Here is a 20,162-nt window from a genome sequence, read left to right on the forward strand (position 1 = left end):
AACACAGAGCTTTTATAAGCTCCAAAATGGAATCTATCTCCACAGATTCTCACATAAGCTACACTGCATTTGAACTTTTAAATACACATACATATCTCTAAGTTAAAAAAATTGTTCTGTACAGATCCTTTCTTTGGGAGAAGGTCTTAATGCTTGCTTTTAAATCTTGAATTGGTAAAATTAACTGGCATACAATAAAAGTTACACTTTATTAAACAGAACCAGAACCACATTTGTTTTAAGCATACCTAGATCCATACTGAACTATCTTAGAAAGTTAAAAAAATATCTTTCACAGTCCAACTAATATAGTCTCTTCAAAGGATACTGAAAATATACATTTCCCTAAGTGCACACGATTGCCTTGGGTTTTCTGATGAATTTCTGAAGCATTAATCTTACGAAAAAAAAACAAAGAAAACACAACTCCAAAAAAACAACAACAAAAACCAAAAAAACCCCAACCACCAACAAAAAACAAACAAACAAACAAAAACAGTGAACAACAGTACTTTGGCTAAATAACTGTATTTCTCCAAATATCTGCAGGAGGTGTCAGGGGATGGACCAGGCCCTGCTCGGTGGTGCCCAGCAATGGGACAGGAGGAAGGGGCAGGAGCTGATGCCCAGGAAGTTCCACCTGGACACGAGCAAGGGCTTCTTTGCTGTGCAGGGTCCGAGCACAGAACAGACTGGCCAGAGGCTGTGGAGTCTCCCTCACTGCGGATATTCAGAACTGGCTGGACACAGCCCTGTGCTCTGGGTAATTCTCCTTGAGCAGGGAGGCTGGATCAGATGTTCCCACAGTGGTCCTTTCCAACCTGACCCATCCTGTGAGTCTGTGATTCTTATTTCAGACACTAAAGCACAGATTTTTATATGCATTTTTAAACTGGAAACAAACAACTCATTTCAATTAGTTGAGACTAGCTACCCAAATTTCTATTTTTTAAAACATCATGTAAATTTTAATAAAACAGTTTAGTTTTGCACAACATCCTTCCTTGTGTGCTTTTATTTCTTCAGTCTTAGCAAATACCTTCAGAAAATTTAACAGCACCAGCTGAAGATATTATTTTCAACTACCTTCTTCACCTTTCTGCCAAAGGTTATTGCCCTCAAAGCACATCTGCAGAACAAAACATGTAGGTATGCATATGCTGCTTCAGCATAGTCTCCCAATTTAGTTTTAACCCTTCCTCTTGTTTGTTTAACAAACCCATTAGACTTTGCATTAAAACGGCAGGAGTGTATATATACACCTTCTATTTTGTCATTTATCTCTTGTGATGCTAATTGCAATAAAGGGACAATAATAATACAGACAACATGGTAATCTGCTGCTATTGATAGCGATCTAGAGATACCAGGAGTTTGGAAAACCTTATTGCAAAGAGCAAAGTTTATCCCCAAGTCAGTTTATTTTAGTGAAAATAGCTCTTAAGAAGTTAATGCATTTGGCCACCAGACTACTGAAGGAACACATATTAACAACCAGTACTGCTCTTAAAATATGGCAGTTTTGTTTCTCTGAAGTGTACCTGTGGACATTTTCATAAATTTCAGGACTTCAGTGATTTCCTTCTATTTCTAATATCAATAACAAAAGCTTCCCATGTTTTGTTTCTTCAGGTTTAAATACCACTACACCTAACTTTGTTTCTTTTTAGTTTATCTGTACAAATTACAAATGTCTCTTTTGGAAGTTTAGTTGTTAAAAGAGAGTAACATACTCAGGGTAACATATTTATAGTTTGCAGTTTACTTTTGATCACTAGAAAGAGTTACGCAAAGTTCCTTTTAAGTTTAAAAAGAAAATCCTCTGGTGCTGTTGAGATTTCAGATGCAAACATTACAGGCTTTCTATTGTTTTGTCATCAATTTCAGCATTAGACCTTAAGTTAGGCTTACAAAATATATTTCTGAATTCTGGTATTTTTCCTCAGGAACATTTAGGCCATTTTGAGATTTAGAGAAACATCTACATTAAAAATCAGAAAAAAAACCTTTTTATTTTCTCATGTGGCCTAAACCAAGATTTTATTACAAAACATCAGAGACAGACGAGTTCAGACCACAGCCCTCTTTCAATTCATGATCTGATAACACAGTATCTTCCAATAATTCTCATGTTCTGATAAGCGTATTTGTGAACTACTGCAGGTTTATAACCTGGAAGTACCAACTAGAACAATGCAAAGGATTGTGCCTGTTTTACAGATGCCTGTGGATCCTGACTGATGAGCACAGACAGCTGTGAAGGCTTGACATTGACAGAAATCTGAACTAGGAAAAAAAAGAGCACAATTTCAAGTCTCGACACTGCTAGATTAGGATATGCCAGTGCTTTACTGAGCAAAACAGGTTCAGACATCCCACTCCACACTACATTTACTAGCGTAAGGAGTTTCATCTGTATCACAAGCCTGCCCCATGCAGAGGGAGGTTGCGTACAAATTTTCTGATGTTTTGCTTTTGGGTTTTTTTTTTTTTTAAGTATTTCTAAGGAGATTTGATATGAAAGTTTCCTAAATGAGTTCCTCCCAGGCACATGCTAGGCAAGACACTCTGAGTTCACAATTTGTTCAGTATACTCTTCTTAAATCAGGAAATCAATTACAACTAATAACTCCAGCAAAACATCATTTCTCATCTTGTCTCACAGTTTCCAGCATAGTCAGGACATGTTCCTGAATTCACCTGCAACAGACAGAGGCTCCAGACAACCTTTACTGTGACAGCAATACTCTGTCACAAGTCTGACAGTCAAAATGGACTTTCAAAAAACTTGCCCAGTTAAATGGGACAATACTCATCTCTTTGTCAAGAGTATTTATGAATTAATTCTTACGAACTTGCCTAAAAACCTGTTGCTGAATTTAGGTTTTGCTTCTGAAAAACAGCAAAGAAATACTTTGAAGAACTACGTGCTGAAACCAGCAACATCATATAATATGGGCTCAAGCCCACTGTCTCACTGTTTTTCATGTAGGTGGAAGCCATAACTACAGTAGCTTTACTACAGAGTAATTGAAAACACAAATATATTGTATTGAATTTCGGATTTCCGATAACATATGGAATATCAGATGGGCAGAATTTCATGGCATTACACAAATGAAGTCTTTCTGAAGCTTAAAAGTTTCTTCACTAGGGTGTTAAGCATCAAATCTAATAAAACCATTTCTCTTCAAAAGCCATTTACAGAACAGATTTTGGAGGAATTCCTGCATTTTAGCGATCAGCATAAGAGTGTACAAATCTTTTAATACTGCTCACGTGGCACGAGGAAAAGTGCCCAAGAAAACACTGCAGATGGAAACAATTCGGTAACCAGAGTTACATTTTCTAATATGACTCAGATAAAGAACAAAGTCAAAATTACTATTTGTCTCCAGAAAAAGGATTGGGAACATTTTTCCATCTTCCTGCAAATTCTAACTGTTGATTTAAGATTAAAACAAAAATACATCACTTACAAAGAGAAAGATGCATGTACACTGCCAGTCTGAAGACATTATTATCTGGCATTGCCTGGATAATCTGTATGAATGAAGGTGAATATTTCAAAACATCTGCTCACTGACAGGTGCCATATCTTACCAATGAATTTCTGCTGAATTCTGACTTTAAAAAAAAAAAAATGCTTCCTACCTTGTAATATTTTTCTTGCAGCTTAGAAAGTGAATGTAAAATCAGCACTCAAAGTGGAACTTGGATCCAAGATGCATCCAAAAGTAGACTTTTACTTGATCACTAAAGCTCACTCTAAGAGGTAGTAAAGTATACGTCTGAATTCTATTACATACACATTTTAGAAGTACTCTTAAGGTCCTTGTGTTTCTGAAGCCAAGATAAATCTTCATTACCCACACTGTTAAAAAATATTTAGAATTGGTCTTCTGCAAGTTTTCAACACTGCAGTTACTCAAAAACATAGTCATTGTGAAGCACATTGTACTTTTTTCTCGTAACACTTCTAGAAAAAAATAGTGCATAAAAATGATCTCTCCTCCCTGCACTACTGTAAATAAGAAAGTTGTGTATTCAGCTCACCCTCACATTTATGAACTGGTCAGATTAAATATGGGAATCTTGCTGCTCCTTTAGCCAAAGCAAAAGCTGCAAATACTTTTCAGTTGCTATTTCATCAGCAAAACAATCACTTCTTAACATGACAATTTCTTTTGCTGAAGGAGAAAGCTAATATTTCAACACCATAATAATGTTAATTATCGATTCTTGAAGATTTGACTAAATAAACAGCTGGTTTCTCCATCACCCATTCCCGTGTTCTCAGACGCCCCTTATTCCTGAGGCCCCACTTCTGACTACAGGAAGAGCTCTGGGAAATAGAATGGGAGTAAGTGTGAGATTTCAGAGTCTTCAGTAACCTCACAGCTCCATGGTTTGATAGAGCTACGACCATTAAAAGGACAAGCCTAGATAGGTCAGTGGAAGAATGTAAAGTACTGACAAAAGTAGGGTTAGGAAAGAACCTGGGTGTGATGGGCTACCGCACTTCAGTATGTTTCAGCTGGATGATTTATAAACACAAGTACCAAGCATTACTGAGAATTCAGTTCATAGATAACGGTGGAAAGAAAGAGAATACTGCAATCCAGTGATGAATAAGCTGTGCCATTTGACTCCATCCTAAATTGTATGAAAATGATCAAAGAAATATGATGATGCAGGTATGTGGGCACTTCTTTCTACAAGGCTCATACAGAAGAAAAAGAAATGCACTGTAAGGAATCTGAACCCATAAAATATATAACAGTCCAGCTTACCTGTACTTTTGAAGTGTCTGAAAGATACATATACCATAAATATAGAGAATACTTTTATTGTAAGAAACATTAAAAAAAACCCAACCAAAAACTAACCCTATAAACCAAGTGAGAACAAACATGCATCTACATATTTCATAGGTTTCAAAAAAAGACAATTTTAAAGCAGCATGTCAATCTTTTGGGTTTAATCTACCTGCATCATTAACTTATCTCACTCATAAAAGGCAACAAATGAAAATTGTCTGGTTTAGGGTCTCTATAGTCTCTCAGTGGTGATTCATATCATACATCTTTTAGATAACACCACTAGAATACTTTTTAAAAACCACACTCTGCCTTCATCAATATTTCTGCAATAACTGAATTCTTGGACTAGTCTTCAGGAGCATTTTAGCATGAGCAGCTCATGAAATGAGAAGGTGCTGGGACTCCTCAAAATTCTTGAAGAACTCTAAAACTTCAAATTCCACTTTTCTTTGCAGTAAAAATGATAGCATGACTCTGAGTGGTATGAATTAGTACAGCTTCACTATGAAAAGCAGCATAAAGTTGTATAAATATAACAATTTGGGTAAATACAAATAAGCAAGTTAGCACAGAGTAAACCAGCACAGAAGTACTGTAACTACTTAGGTGCCTGCCCTTGTCATCTTATAAATGCAAAGCAAATTGATGCAGCTTTTTCACTAACAGGGAAAGAAAAAAAAAAGTTTCTTCACATTTACTTTAAGGTTAGAGTCCACAATAGCCCTTAACCACAGAGCTGTTGATACCTGAAGTTCACATCCTACCTTGCTTCCCACCAACTTCTCCATGTGCCCGTGAGTTATGGGCAAAGGGCCTGGCACACTGATCCCTGAATTGGTTAACATTCAAAAACATGCATATTAAAACTTGTTCTTTGGTTTACACAATCTGGGCATTAAAGTCCATGGCACTTTGGAAGCCTCATGACAGATGCAGGAAGAATGAAAAAGTCATTATTAGTTACAGGTGTAAGGTATTGAGGCTGTGTAGAAACTAGTAAACCCAAAAGCTATTAAATTCTACTCTTTCTTTAACGGTTCACAAAGTCTAAGATAGGAATAATTATTGATTTTAAAATATTTACCTTGGGAAACTAACAAAAAAGTTGATCTGTGCAACAACAAATCAAAATGCAGAGATGGGATAAAAATGCAGATTTTGCTCAAAAATGACAATGTTAATATTCCGCTTTGAACGATAAACATGTGTGCAACTGCATACAAATGATTACACGTAAAACAAGGTGAAATAATTATTTTTACCTCACACCTGCCAACTGGGAACTTGATGGTGTCGAATGATCCAGGTTTAAAAACAGGTGCAGTGAGCTCTCAGGAGGAGCCTAGTCCTCCTGAGAGAGCAGGGTTACTTTTTAAGGCTACTTCTTAAAGTCTCAAAAAATACACAAGAGAACTAGAAACCCTATCCCATCACACATATTGTTACTTTGTCCCCCACGAGCATGGATTGTAACACTGAAGGGTTCAGCTCTCTTCTACATAATGGAGGGAGACCGAGCAGTATTTTCCCACACTGATGAAGTTAAACGGCTTTCACGAACTGAAGGAAGTTCTCAGCTACTAAAGATTCAAGGCACTTACGATGCAACAGTGAGGAAAGCAAACCATTTCTTACAAACTGAAAGTGTGTGCATGAACCTTGTTGTCAAAGCTATCCAGCCAAAAAGAGAGAATTCAGAATCCTTTCCAACTGGATTTTATCCCTGATCACAAAAACATGCGTGTAAAGAAGGAATAAAGAGTTGTAATCTTTCAGCATGTTAAGCCTCAGTGGGAAATGTGATAATTTCTCCACTTCACTAGAAAAAAGATGCATGCCACTTATCCACCCAGTGTCATCTACCAACAGTACCGAGCCAGCCTCGAAATCCTCTCCTTGTCATCCCTGGAGGAGGTCAGCTTGCAGCCTCTACCTGTAAAATGCCAGTCTATAAATTCAAACCCTGCACTTCGACAGCCAAATCCCCTTTTAAGTCTCCACCCATGCAGTGGGAAACTGTAGCCATGCACCATCAGCTCCTCACCCCAGAAATCTTGCAGTCCAGAAGGACAGCCGACTGCATGCCCACCTCCATCTCTCCCAGACACACCTCCACCCAGCGTCAACCCTCCCCTGTCACCTTCCTTTCCCCTGTTCCCACGGATCCTACTGTGGTCAATCCAAGTCAGTAGGCTGCCAAACTCAGCTCTTCTTTTTCATACTACTTTGCTTGCCCTGGGAAATTATTTTAATTCCTCCCTCTACCCACCTCTATTATCCTGTGTGGTGAGAAGCCAGGTCTGCCATGCCCACTGTTCTGTCTGGAAGGCTTTGCATCCCTTCCCTGCCTCGCACTCCCTTCCTAAACGATACAAGGTGGAGGGGACATTCTTGCTCTCCCTACCTTCCTCCACCCAACCCTTTTCTCCCACCGCCACCTCCTCCGGTGGGGGTGAGGGACATGCAGCCTTTTCCTCTGACTTCCCTAAGGAGACCAACCCTCTTCCCTTCTCCCTGCCATCTTCTTACCTGTATGAGGGCAGGACGTTCAGGCTCTCCCCCACCCCGCGACCCCGGGAAGGCCCAATTCCGCCCCTCAAACTTCGCCCCCACCCCAGGCCACCGCTGGGCGCCGTGGCGGGGCCGCGGGTGGCGGGGACCGCATCCCCGGGTGCCCCCGCCGCCTCCATCCTGCCCGCTCCACCCGCGCCGCCCCCGGGAAAAGCCTCGCCTCGCCGCCGCCCCCCTTCCTCCTCCCACCTCCGCCGGCGAGGTGCGAGGGGCCGGCGCGGAGCCCCGCGCCCGGCGGTGTCGGCGAGGGGCGGAAGCGGGCGGGGGCGGCGGCGGGGAGAGCCCGGGTGCCGAGCAGGCCGCGCCGCGCCGAGCCCGCCGGCAGCAGGGGCGGGCAGGGCCGGCGGGGCCGCCCGGTGTCTCCGGCACCTGGAGCGCGGCCTGCCCGTCCCTCCGCACGTACTCACCGCCCGGTTCGCCATTACGGAGCCGCCGCCGCTGCCCGGCAGGAGGCGGCGATGCCCCACGCCTGTGACAGCTCCGCGCCGGGGCGGCCGCGGCGGCTTCCCCTCCCCCCCGCGGGGATTCCCCCCGTGTCCCCCCCCCGGGAGCCGGCGGGCGAGGGCGGCACTCACCGTGCGGTGTCGCAGGCCGGCGGGCGGTGCGGGCGGCGCGGGCGGCGCTCGGCGCTGTCCCCGCGCCTCTCCCCGCTCCTCCCCGCGGGCGCTGCGCGGGAGGGGCCCCGCGCGGGGGGGGGGAGCAGGGGGGGGCCAAGTTTCACTCGCTCCGCGCCGCGACCCCAGCGGCCCCAGAGAACCCGCGGGGACGGGCGGGGGGGCGCATTTGCATATTTGTCACCCCCGCGCTGATTGGCCGCCCGCGCGGGGGCCGCCGCCGCGCGCTGACACGGCGGCTCGGCTCGGGAGGGAGCGGCGTGAGGGGAGGAAGAGGCGGGCGGAGCGGGGACGGGGCGCGGGAAGGGGCGTGCGCGGGGCGGGGACGCGCGGGGGGCGGAGAGGGGACCCGGGAGCGTGCGAATTTCCTTCCCGAGACACCTTCGCCCTCCCGCCGCAGCCCCCGCGGGAGGGGCGGCCCTGGCGGGGCGGGGGCGGGCGGCGCGGAGCCGATGAAGCGGTGCGTGCGGCGGGCTGGGCGCATCCAATATGGCCCCTGCGCCGGGAGAAGCCAATCTCGGGCGCGGTTACTCCGGAGGCTCCGGCGGAGGCCGGACCGGGATGCGGGGCAGGCCCCGGGCGGTGTCGGGGGGGGCGGGGGGAGCGGGGATTTTCCCTGGGAAAGGGAAACTTGGCGCTCCGGAGCGTTTTCGGAAGGCGCTCACGCAGCCGCTCTGGGCGCCCCGGCCGTGCCTCCCGAGGAGCGCGCCCCGCAGCGGGAACGCCGCCTTCGCTCTAGGAAATCACGGGGGCGCGTTTGACACCGGCGCTGGGAATGGTGCTCGTTAGCCAAGGCTCTCCCTCCCTCCCTCTCTCCAGGCACAGCCCGTGGGCTGGCAGCTCAGCTCGTCTGACCCAGCCGTGGCATCACCAGGTTTTCTGTTGAAAGCCAAGGGCTTGCAGGGAGAGCAAGGGGAATTCCCGCCTGTTAAAGGGAAAGGTGGATGCCAGGCAGGACCAGTGCAGCCTCAGGTACACTGCGTCAAGCCACTTTGGAATCCATTTCTTGGACATGCTAACAGGGTACATACATTCCAACAAAGTTAACTGTAAGCCTTTTTTTAATTTTTTTTTCAAGCATATTAAAATGGAGTGCGTTGAACCGCAAGTATTAATTTCAAGATCAAAATTTAGAAGTAACCATTGCCAAAGACACTTCAATATTGTCTGAAATAACTTTTCTTTTTTGAAGTATCAAACTACAAAGTTACAGGACTCATTTCCCTGTAGCAGGACAGGGAAACAGTCAAGCTCGAGGAGGGAGATTCTAGCACTGCTGAAATGGGAAACCTTGTTGGGTCTTGCCTACAGCTTTATCTACTGTGGAAAATAAGTAGAGGGGAAAAAAAAAAAAAAAAAAAACACAAATAACATTTTAGGTGAACAGTTACATAACTCTTGTGAGTTGACCTAAAGACTAAATTAAGTTCTAGGCATACAAGATTCCCAGTCTGTTATCTACACTTTGATATTGTGTCTGTGAGGACCACAGGCACAGAGGCAATCAGAAATCTCACCCTAAGTCTTCCATTCCTTGCTAGCAGGGAACTAGGGATATACTTTTGATTCTCTCCAACCTGTTGCTTCTATGGTTAGGATATAATTTAAGGCAAATTTTGTCATTATATTAAGTGTCAGATCTGTTGTGTACCTTATATGCCTAATTATATATTACAATTCATTAATTGATTTCAGAATTTCTAAATAGTTTCTCTACTGAGATTCTATAGCTACAAGCATAAGGTTGATTCTTATTCAGCATTAGATTAGAAGACAAGTCTTTAAACAAGCTACTTAAATGTTTTAGCTTTCAATACCTTTATCTTTCTCCCCATCTCTCAATTCCTTCATCACAAAAACTTTAATCTTCCTCTCAGACTATTCAGAAGACTATTGTTAATATTTATGCTAAACTTTCTGTGTTTACTCTCTTCTTTTAGCCAGTCCTATAGATTTTTTCTTTCTAATTTCCCTTTCTCTCACTAGCAATTGAGAAAAACGTTAATAAATATAGTGGCGATTTTTTTTGTTTGGGTTTTTTTTTTTTTTAATTCTGATGGCTTCGAAATCAATACCTTTATGTCTCTGCTCCACTAGCCCCTGTAAAGAAAGAAACAAGTACTTCAGTGGAAAAACTGTTGGCCTTCACCCTTTTATTGGAATTAGCCAGCCAGTGGTAATACTTCCTTAATAAAGCTATCAACACCAGTGTAACACTGAAGTGCTCTCAGCTCTGGATAGTGTGAATGGCAGTGTCATGCGTTGAGAGCACAAGCTTAGAATCATAAATCACATGAATGACCAAAAATAGGATCATGTGACTGGTTATTCTGCTGTTCAAAAGGACATTGAAACTCATGAGCACTTAATGTTTGGATGAATCCTTTTAGAATTTAGAAAACAAATAGGTTACATAAATATACAGAATTACATGGTGATTTTTGTTTTAGGCTTCATTTTCTTAAACATGTCAGTGTCTCATCAGTTTTGGAGATGGCTTTTACACAGTGTTAATTTTTATTTCCATCAAAACTTCTGACATTTTACATCATCACCCTGAAATCCTACTGTTGCTTCAAGCAATCATAATTTTAGCTGGTTTTGTACATCTTATGGTTTCTTTATTTTCTCAGCAGCACTGCTTCATAAGGTAATTATATTGTCTTGATCATAGTGTATTGGTCACTCTTGAAATGCTGGGTTTGGTAAGAGCAAAAGAATACTTTATGTCTCCACTTTTTTTTTTTTTTTTTTTTTTTTAATAAATGCATTTCTTCAGATGTCTCATGTACTGCAGATTTAGAACACATGCATTTTTTTTAATGTTCTTGGTTCCCACAGAACAATAGTGATTTATTCTGCCTTAGGACGTGTGTGTCTTGTAACCCATTGTAGCCTATAGCGGGAGAGGTCCTCTGTACTCAGAGCAAGGACACTCATCCTCTATCCTTCTGTAAGCGTGCAATGAAATTTTGCAAGAAAAACTGTTAACAGAGGAAATCAGTTGCTGTGCTTTCCTTTGCTTTGGTTATCCATGGAAGTTGCTGTAGAGGTATTGAGGTCAGGGCTCAAATGACCCATGGAATCATTCAGAGAGGAAATGACCCCTAAGATAATTGAGTCCATCCATTCCCCCAGCACTGCCAACCCCACCACCAGCCCATGTTCCTCAATGCCACACCTACACGTCTTAAATCTCTCCAGGGATGGTGACTCCGCCTCTTCCCTTGGCAGCCTGTTCCAATGCTTTAGAACACTCTCAGTTAATAAACTTCTCCTAATCTCCGATCTAAAGCTTCTCTGGCACAACTTGAGGCCATTTCCTCTTGCCCTATCACTTGTTACTGAGAAGAGACCTCCCTCCACCTGACTACAGCCTTCAGGTAGCTGGAGAGAGCCATCAAGTTCTCATTCAACCGAATGTGCTGCTGAGATTCCGCTGTTGCCACAGTGACTGCTTTGATCCTTCTCAGCAGCCGCCCTGTGTGACTTGGGAAAGCAGGGAGCAGCCGAGTGCACGGATCGCTGTGTTGGAGCAGCTCTCCCTGTCTTTGCTGATGTGCTCTAAAAGCCTGGTCGGGATCTGGGATGCAGGTGAGGACCTGCAGAGCCACACAAAACAAGCCCTGGCTGAGATGTTCGGCTGCTCAGTTCGTGCCTCTGCGACCTGCAGCATGAACAGGGAGCACATTTTCTTCACGTAGCTTCTGGAGCTGTAACCTCTGCAATGAGGGGCTCTGCTCACATCATTTTGCCTCTAAATATATTCAAAGTCACGTGTTCCCATGCGGTTCAAATTGGGGAGCTCTGCTTGTTTCGTTGTGCTGCCGGGTGGCAGTTTGTGGCTTTGTGCGAGCTGGAATGAACCCTGGAACTCCTGCAGGGAGCAGCTCTGCTGTGCACCTGCACATCTGAAACGCTGCAGATGCAAAGGAAGTACCCGGAAGCAGATGGTTTCCCTCATGTCCCAGCAGAGACAGATGCAAACCAAGATATCGTTATAAACCTTGTTAGATTAGGACAAAATTTAAATCTTTGACAGTGCTTGAGAACAATTGTGTCCAAGGATACATGGATCAGAAAGAGAAGCTGGAATTCTGTGTATAAATCTTCCATATTGTGATAAACAACTACAAATAAAGATCTGATGGTTAATTAAATGTGCAAGTAATCTGCTTTGTAAAATGGAAATCTAGAATGTTCTATGTTTACTAGGTCCTAAAAGTTTACCTGGTAGCTGGGTACTTCTGATGTAAATTGAGTATACCTGCAGTTAAAGTATCAAAATGCTGGTTTCTGAAACTATTTTCATTGCTGTTTCCTCAAACACTTATATCTGTGGCTGCTTACCACAATGACAGCCACAAGTACACTGTAAATTGATGAAACCCTAATGATAGTACTGAAATCTGTCATGAAATAGGAGGCATGAAAGGAGAACATTTGAAGACTGAGCTTTCTGAAGAATTATTTTTCTGACGCATCATGTTTGCCAAGAAACTTATAAAGCAAGTTTCAGGGTAACTCTTGGCAGTGCCCAATTTTAGGTTTAAGCAAAGGTTTACTCCATTTTCTTTAGAAAGAACAGAAGTTTGTATCTTGATAAGCTGAGGTCAGTTTGTGAATATAGGCATTGAGATTTGTGAGTTGAGGTTTAAAGTGTAGTCTGTAAAGATCACTTTCAAAGATGAAGGGTTATACAGAACCTCCTCCAGACTCTTGTGTTGGGAAGAAAATAGCCATTTAAGCTCAGCTGCAGGTTTTGATGACCAGGTGGAGCTCGCATCACCTGATTTTCTCTGGTCTCCATAAGGCAGCACTGAGGCCTCATTGCACTTTTCTGTAGGGAGTTTTCAGGAGAGAAAGACATCAATTATAGCTGTAGAAGCATGCTGGTGTGTTGGTTTTTTTTGTGGGTTTTTTTTTTTTTTTTTTTTTTTAATAGATGTAGGACTCCTCTGCCTCCTTGATAGACACTGGCTTTTCATAGCGTGATTTTTCATACATCCAGAAGAAACCCATAACTTAAGTGGTATAAAAAGGTGAGTGTTTTCCTACTAGTAGTTAGTAAGGAAGGTGCCGAAAGTGAATGTAGTAGTTAGAACCTTTTTTAAAAAAAAGTTTATTTTTAAATATTTTCTGTTTGTTTTTATCTAGAAAACTGCAATAGATAAGCTTTTTTTTTTTTTTTTTTTTTTTTTTTAATAGTAGAGCTTAGGAGTGTAGTGTTCTCTTTGAAGTTTTGTGCTGTTAAATACTGTTTACTAGGATTTTTTTTCACTGTAGGATTAACTATCTGTGTTTGTTTTCCCTGGGCTGGCTTTAAAGGTAGTTAGAATCAAAACCTGCTCCTTGATTTTAGGAAAAATTATAGGATATTCTTAAATAAGGACTAAGGAGCTCTTAGGAGGAAGAGAAAGGCAAAGGATAGTACATGAGGGATTTGAAGTAAATGTGTTGTTTTTGCTTGTTCAATTAAGAAAAAAAAAGTTACTTGGGGATGCCTAGATTCTGACTGTGAAATGATGATGGACATCCTCCTAGAACCGAATTCTATCATTTGCTGTTGTACTCTGCTTTTTTTCTTTGATGGTAGAACATGTAGCTATCTGAGTTTTGGTGTTGTGAGATGACACTGTCCATCAGAAGGAATATCTGTGTAGTTACAGCCACAGGGTTTTCCTGGTAAGGGTGGAGTGAGGATTAGAGGTGATTTCTACCCTCTGTTGACGTTTTTTTTTACTTCTCTTACTCATGTAAGTGGTAGTCATGTGCTGTGCAAAAAACACGTGTGTGTTTTGATTCAAAGTGAGAGAGAAGATGTGTATTGACGTCTTTACAAACAATTTGGTGGGTCCTCACGTCTTTGAAATGGGTCTTAATGTCTCTGCTAATGTTGGGCAGCAGGTTCATTGCAGAGCCCAGCCAGCCTGGCTCCTGCAACAGACAACTGGGTCTGCACAAGCCTGAACTTCTGAACTTTAGGGTAAAATGACAGGTTCGAGGGGGGAATATGGGGTAGGTGGTTTGGGAAGGCTGTACTTTCCTAAAACCTCAGCCCCTGGGAAAGGAAGAGGAGCTGGAATGCGGCTGGGAGCTGGAAGAAAAGGAGGGTGCACCCTCAGAAACCTCAAGAGAGAAAATCCCATGGGTGTGTGCCCCAGTGGACCCTATCCCTTTGTTCGAGTAAAGATGCAGGACTCCTCTGTCTCCTTTGGGGACACTGGCTTTTCATAACGTGTTTTTTCATACAAAAATGTGCCTCTAGTAAAAGTCTGGTAAGGAGTGGAATTCTGAATACTGGTTAGCACAGCACTTCAGAATAATTAAAAAGACGTTTAGGAACTCTTCAGGGAGTCTGAATGTACAAAATAGAAGTAAGTTATTAATTTGTTAGTTGCTTATTCTTCTACTGTAGTAGGGAGGGAATCCTCCTGAAGGAAAAACAAGATAGTCAAGAGTAACTGTAAACCATAAACAATAGACATCGAGGGCTTGCCCATGTAGCTCAACTAAACTTTTTGAGGTTGTAGCTTGAGGACTGCTTTGCGTCCACAGCTAGCTGAAAAACTAGGCAACACTGGGATCCCTTAAACTTGAGGGAAAACATGCTCTTAGTTATTAGAGTTCATTTAAGCACCTGTGAAAATTGAGCTGGGAATACTGTCTTACATAAAGCGGGCGGCCATGTATCACTTGTGAGCAGCACGCGAAAGAAATCCCTACAACGTTCCGGTTTAATTCAGTGCTTGCGTGGGACGGAGCGGAGCAGTGCCGGCACCCGGGGCACCCACCGCGCTCGTTCCTCCGTGCAGAAAGGTCCTGCTGCCCTCCTGTGGTCCTTCCCATGGACACGGGCTGGTACTCAACCTGCTGGAATATTAATGTTCTTTTCGAGCTGAATTTTTAGCTTCCTGTGAAGTGAAATATGCCTTTATTCTGTAGGAAAGAATTAGATACAGGATATGGAATGGTTTTTTTTCTGCGGTAAAATTGCCTCTGTGGATGACAGGAGAGCAGTGGATGTCACTTATCTCAGCTTTTGTAAAGCTTTTCATCACGTGTCCTGCGGTATTCATCCGTCCAAGTTAGGATTTCATGCTCTGAATGGGTGAGTAATCAGATGAATGGAAAACTGGATGAACAAGCATGAGAGAGTGTTTAATACTCTATACAAATGCTGGTAACAGGAAAAATACCCCACACATCCATACTGAGACTAGTTCTGTTTAATAGCTTTATTAGGGAAGTTTGCTGGTGACAAGAAACTGGGGTAGGGCCAGGTGGCATTCTGGATGACAAGGCTGCCACTCAAATCTAGATAAGACTGGCAGGGACATGCTTTCCTGAAGCTTGTTTTCTAATATCTGAACCCATTCTAGGAATAAAGTATCTCCTGTGCTGTCTTGAACATATTGAGAAATTTGTTTTGTAAATCTAAATAATGTAATATGTCATGCCAACTAGTTGACTCTTTGATGAAAAACGTGAATTATAAATTGTTGCTTGACAAAATTTGTAATGAAACTATAAACTCATGATTCAGTTTCTTGACAGTGTTGCCTTCAATAGGTAAACCTCAAATTTCCACTGAGGTAATAGCCAAGTAATCATGAAACTGAAAATGAGTTCATGAGTTCAATTCTTTATAATTCTCTACTGTTAGCTGAGACTAAAACTCATCCTGGCAAATTTAAAAAAAAAATAAATCTTTAAATTCTTTTTTGGTGCCTGTAATACCAATAATTTCTAAAGTGAACTTTCTTCCCTTTGCTTTTAACTGAATGCATGCAGATGAAATGTTGTATTTCAGCACTTGTGTAAAAGAAATTTATTACTGTATAAACTTGCTCAGTACAATACAGCTTGTTTTCTTGTGAGTTTCTGAGGTATGATGGAGTAACTGCTAATGTTACTGAATTCTGTAAGTGGTGTATTTGAGCACTTGATTACAACATCACATGCATTTTAACTTGCATCATCTGCTCTAGACCAGGAATCTCTCTGTGCCTGCCGTAGGGTTTGCAGTAAGATACTGATTGTAACACTTCTAAACCAAAGAAGTTTTGTGCAGATGCGCTCCAAAATATCTTCTCCTGAGAACTGATTCGAGGTGAACTCTGTGGGATTCGGCACTCTTGGCTGAAGTGCTTTGGGCAGGCCTGAGTGGTGTAAGAGCCGCACAAACAGGCTGTGGCTGTTCTGTGCATCTGCAGGACACACATGGTACAAGAGGGAGTGAAGGCAGAACTGACGTGTCTGTCTGCCAGGGATTTTAGGAAGCCACAGGAGAGAGGTTTTGTTTTATTGGTGTTTTGTGGTAATTTGGACCTGTCTGCTTAAATTCAATTGAAATAATTTTTTGAATCTAAGCCTAAACAAATGAAGTTCCTTTGGACCTTGACTCTCTGGGCTGAAATCAAATATTTAACATCTGCTTACAAGTGATTAGTTAATATGATAAGATGAACTTTTAAAGAGTTGCAAATGTTCTGACTTGCATTTCTTGTTCAGCTTCACTTCTGTAAAAGTTCTTTACCGGTCACAAACTGGAAGAATATGATGAAATTCAGCTTAAAGGCCTTTATAATTCTTACCTGTGGGAACATGACTGAAGCAGTAATGTGCAGCCTCAGTGTGCATCTAGTGGTTGTCTGCTCAATGATTGAGGATTACTGCATACGGTAAACTAGGTCTGTGCAAAGGAAATGAGAAATTTGAGTCTTAGCAAAACATTTCCTGGCAGATAACACACCATCACTATTTAGAAAATTAATTCTAACGTGATTCCTGGGAAACAGAATCAACTGTGTGGTACTGTTTCTGTGTCACTTGTTTAGGTTTCTATTTCTGCCATAAACTTTTAGTAATTTTTCAGATATTTTTAATGGATCTTGTATTTTGTAATGCTTTTGAATACTAAAATTGATCTCAGACATAACTGCTGACTTCTGTTACTCATAAAAATGAGACCTTAAATATTTGCTCTACCTAACTAGGTATGCAAAACGTGTATGGACTTTTATCACCATATTCTAATGGACATAGAGGAATTACAATCATATTTTGGCTATACTGGTTTTGATTGTTTAGCTGCTTTATTGCTTTTGCTCTCCCTACTACTGACTGTTTTACTTTTTTTTTTTTTAATTTCTCTTATAGTTACTTTTCCCTCCAGTCCTTGTCAGTTGAGTTATTTAATGCCTAAATTGGAAGGCTACTTGAATTGTGTATGTGTGCACATGCGCGTTTTTTTTTTTTTTCAGTAGTGCTTCATAAGAATGTGCCCCTTGATTATGGCTCTGAAGAAACTGGTATTTGACTGCTCCTATTTGGAAGTTAGGAATAAAGAAATAACCTAAGTTCTACTGAACTTAATAAAAAGGAGAATAGTTGCCTTGAACTTTTTTCCATGAGCCTCTTTTATCAGTTTCAGAACAGTTAGATGGAGGAGGTGTGTGTATGTATATATAAAGCGAATACAGGATCACGCCTTCAGAAGAGACAGTGTGTAGTCATCTAAACCTACTGGTATCGTTAAAACTACTTCTGCAAAAATGAGATTTGACTGCTCACAAGAGGGCACTGCAGCTTTACTTTTGTGCGTGTTATTGTGAGCCATTAGATCAAGCAACAGAAAAGCAAATAATGTCGTCATTTTCCATTGTAGTTTAAAAACAAAGCTCTTATCTGTATAGATTGCCAGGGTTGTGGGGTTGTTTGTTTGTTTGTTTGTTTGTGTGGTTTTTGTTTGTTTTTAAAGCAGAAATTAAAGTATTGGAAGTAATACAGAAAATAGGGTTGGGAATTTTGAATGAATTGTCCTTTTGTCAGCTTCAGGGTCAGAGTATTGTAGCTGGTGATGACTGAGTGAGACAAGTAAGATAAAGAAACCTGTGATCTCATTGGGAAAAAAAAAAAGGGGAGGACTATGACCATAATGAACTAATTTATTTACTTATCAAAGCCTTAAGTGTCATTAGACAGCTCAGTAGGCAAGTCATCATGAGAGGAGTGTTCACTTAGTAAAGATTAATTATAGCCCCCAGCATATCAAGTTTATTATGTCCAATAAGTATGTCAAACAGCTGGAGGAACATGTTTGTCTTTACACTTGATAGCATTCTCTTGCCTCAAGGTCTGACTCCTGAAAGAATAATTAGTTGATGTGGGTGAATTGTTTCTAATCCTGCAAACTGGTTTTGGGTGTGTATTTAATCTGTGCTTTGAGTATAAGAAAATTAAGTATTGGATTGGATGCCAAAGTTGTGAATACATAACTCTAATAGTGCATGGACTGTAAAGCACAGGGTTGGTTTTTTAATAGTTTGTTGTAATTGTTGGGTTTTTTTGTATTGGTTATATTTAATCCATGTATTTAAGAATAATTGTTGAATAATTTTTCTTTTAGGATTCCCTGCCCCCCCCCACCCCGAGGAAATACGAAAGACTGGCAAGTCACATATTGTTGGGCTTTTAGTGTCTACCTGCTGAAAAAATTCTTGTAACAAGCTGGCTTCACAATTCTCCATAATAGCTCTTTCTCTTCTGAAATGACTTCTCATTAAATGGCATAGACACTCATGGACTCGGTTATGTAAAAGTGTATGTCATCGAGTAGACAAGGCAGGTTTGGAGCCACATTGCAAGTAGCTGAAGGGTCCATAAAAACCTCTGGAAGAAAAACTGTACCTATATGTAATTTATTATAAGATTTTGAAAAGCACATATACTATAGGATTATGCAGGGGTGCAAGGAGCTGGTAAAAACTACAGGAAACACCCAAATATACAATGAAAAAAAAGATTTCTACAAGAAGTGAATAAGAAATGGAGTAAGGTGTTTCAGTAGAGTAAGGAAAGTTTCTGATAACAGAATGAATTTAGGCTCTCCAGGACAGGATTTAGCTAAAAACATTAAAATTGTTTTTTATACAGTGCTCTGAAGGTGATATCAAAAAGGAAGATAATTTTTTGTTTTAAACAGTAAGAAGTTTGGATTAGTGAGAGGTGGGCGCAATTTTGAATTTTGAGCAGATAGAGCTATTGGGACAAACTTATGGTGCGGTTTTGAAACAGAGAGAGAACAATAATTCTTAAATAAGAATATCTAGATAAATCAAGGACAGATAATAATAATTGTATTCCTAGTCAAGTCTTGTCATTAATGTTGTGTGACTGCTGTCCATGGCAAATGACTGTGGCTTACTGAATTTGACATGATCCTGTGTGGGAAGGAGTAAATCACTGCAGTGTATTACAGTTCCCTTACAAATCTAGGCAGTGACACTGCTGTGATCTATCTTGAAAGAACCAACCAGCCTGAATACCTTACTCCTAAACTTAGTCTGTGTGAAGAGCTGCCCAGGTATATGAGCTGTGTGTGAAGTGCTGCAGTCATTTGTGTGAAGACTAGAGTGTTAATTTCAGATAATGAGCCTAGTTTACAAACAGAGGCTCATTATCTAGATTTCCAAGTTCTGCTTCAACAGCATGGTGCTGTTACACTCCTCAGTACTTTTGCCTTTTTCGTTGTTGATTCACCTCTATTTTGGGAACATCTCCCCAGCTCTTAAAAATGATATAAAATGACTTGTCAAGTGCATTCTACTTGGCTCAAAGAGCAAATAGGCATGAACAGATTGTCTGCCAAAATCAGGTTTCTGTGCTTTTTGGGGTGAACATTTTGACCATGGTGTATATTCTTAGTAAGTGTGGCACAATTTGTACAGTACTATCAGGCTACTCATACATTATATGGCTTGTTTGGTCTATAGTAGCTGCTACTTAAATTGTAGTGGAAAAGATTGAGAGCAAAGATCAAGAACATTCCCAGAAAGTGTATCATTAAGTCCAGCCTGTGTACTGAAACTTAAATTTTCTGGTTTCTGTTCACAAGTTTGAGTAACTGGACTCCATTTCATTAATGAATAGGTGAATTTGGAACAAGTGAATTCATAACTGATGGAGTTGACTTTGAATCTATGGTGTTTTTTGCAGAGTTAGTCTGATTCTGAACAGCTGAAAGGATTAAATCACTGCATCATCAGCCTACTATGAAGTCTGTTGGTCACATTATGTCCAAACTCTCTATGAGGTGCAGAATAATAAGGTCCTCTCTGGAGGACCTCAAAGGAAAATTGTAATTTTCTAC

At 41.5% G+C, this 20,162-nt stretch overlaps 1 long non-coding RNA gene across 1 annotated transcript in view; it reads left to right on the plus strand.

The window, feature by feature from the left end:
- Positions 1-12,950: 12,950 nt before the first annotated feature.
- Positions 12,951-20,162, plus strand: part of LOC120757803 (uncharacterized) — a 77,066-nt gene continuing 69,854 nt past the window's right edge. The window contains exon 1 of the long non-coding RNA XR_005702674.1: positions 12,951-13,050. This is a non-coding gene — a long non-coding RNA (uncharacterized LOC120757803). The remainder of the gene's footprint in view (positions 13,051-20,162) is intronic.

Source organism: Hirundo rustica, chromosome 11 (assembly GCF_015227805.2).
Source record: "Hirundo rustica isolate bHirRus1 chromosome 11, bHirRus1.pri.v3, whole genome shotgun sequence".
NCBI lineage: Eukaryota > Metazoa > Chordata > Aves > Passeriformes > Hirundinidae > Hirundo > Hirundo rustica.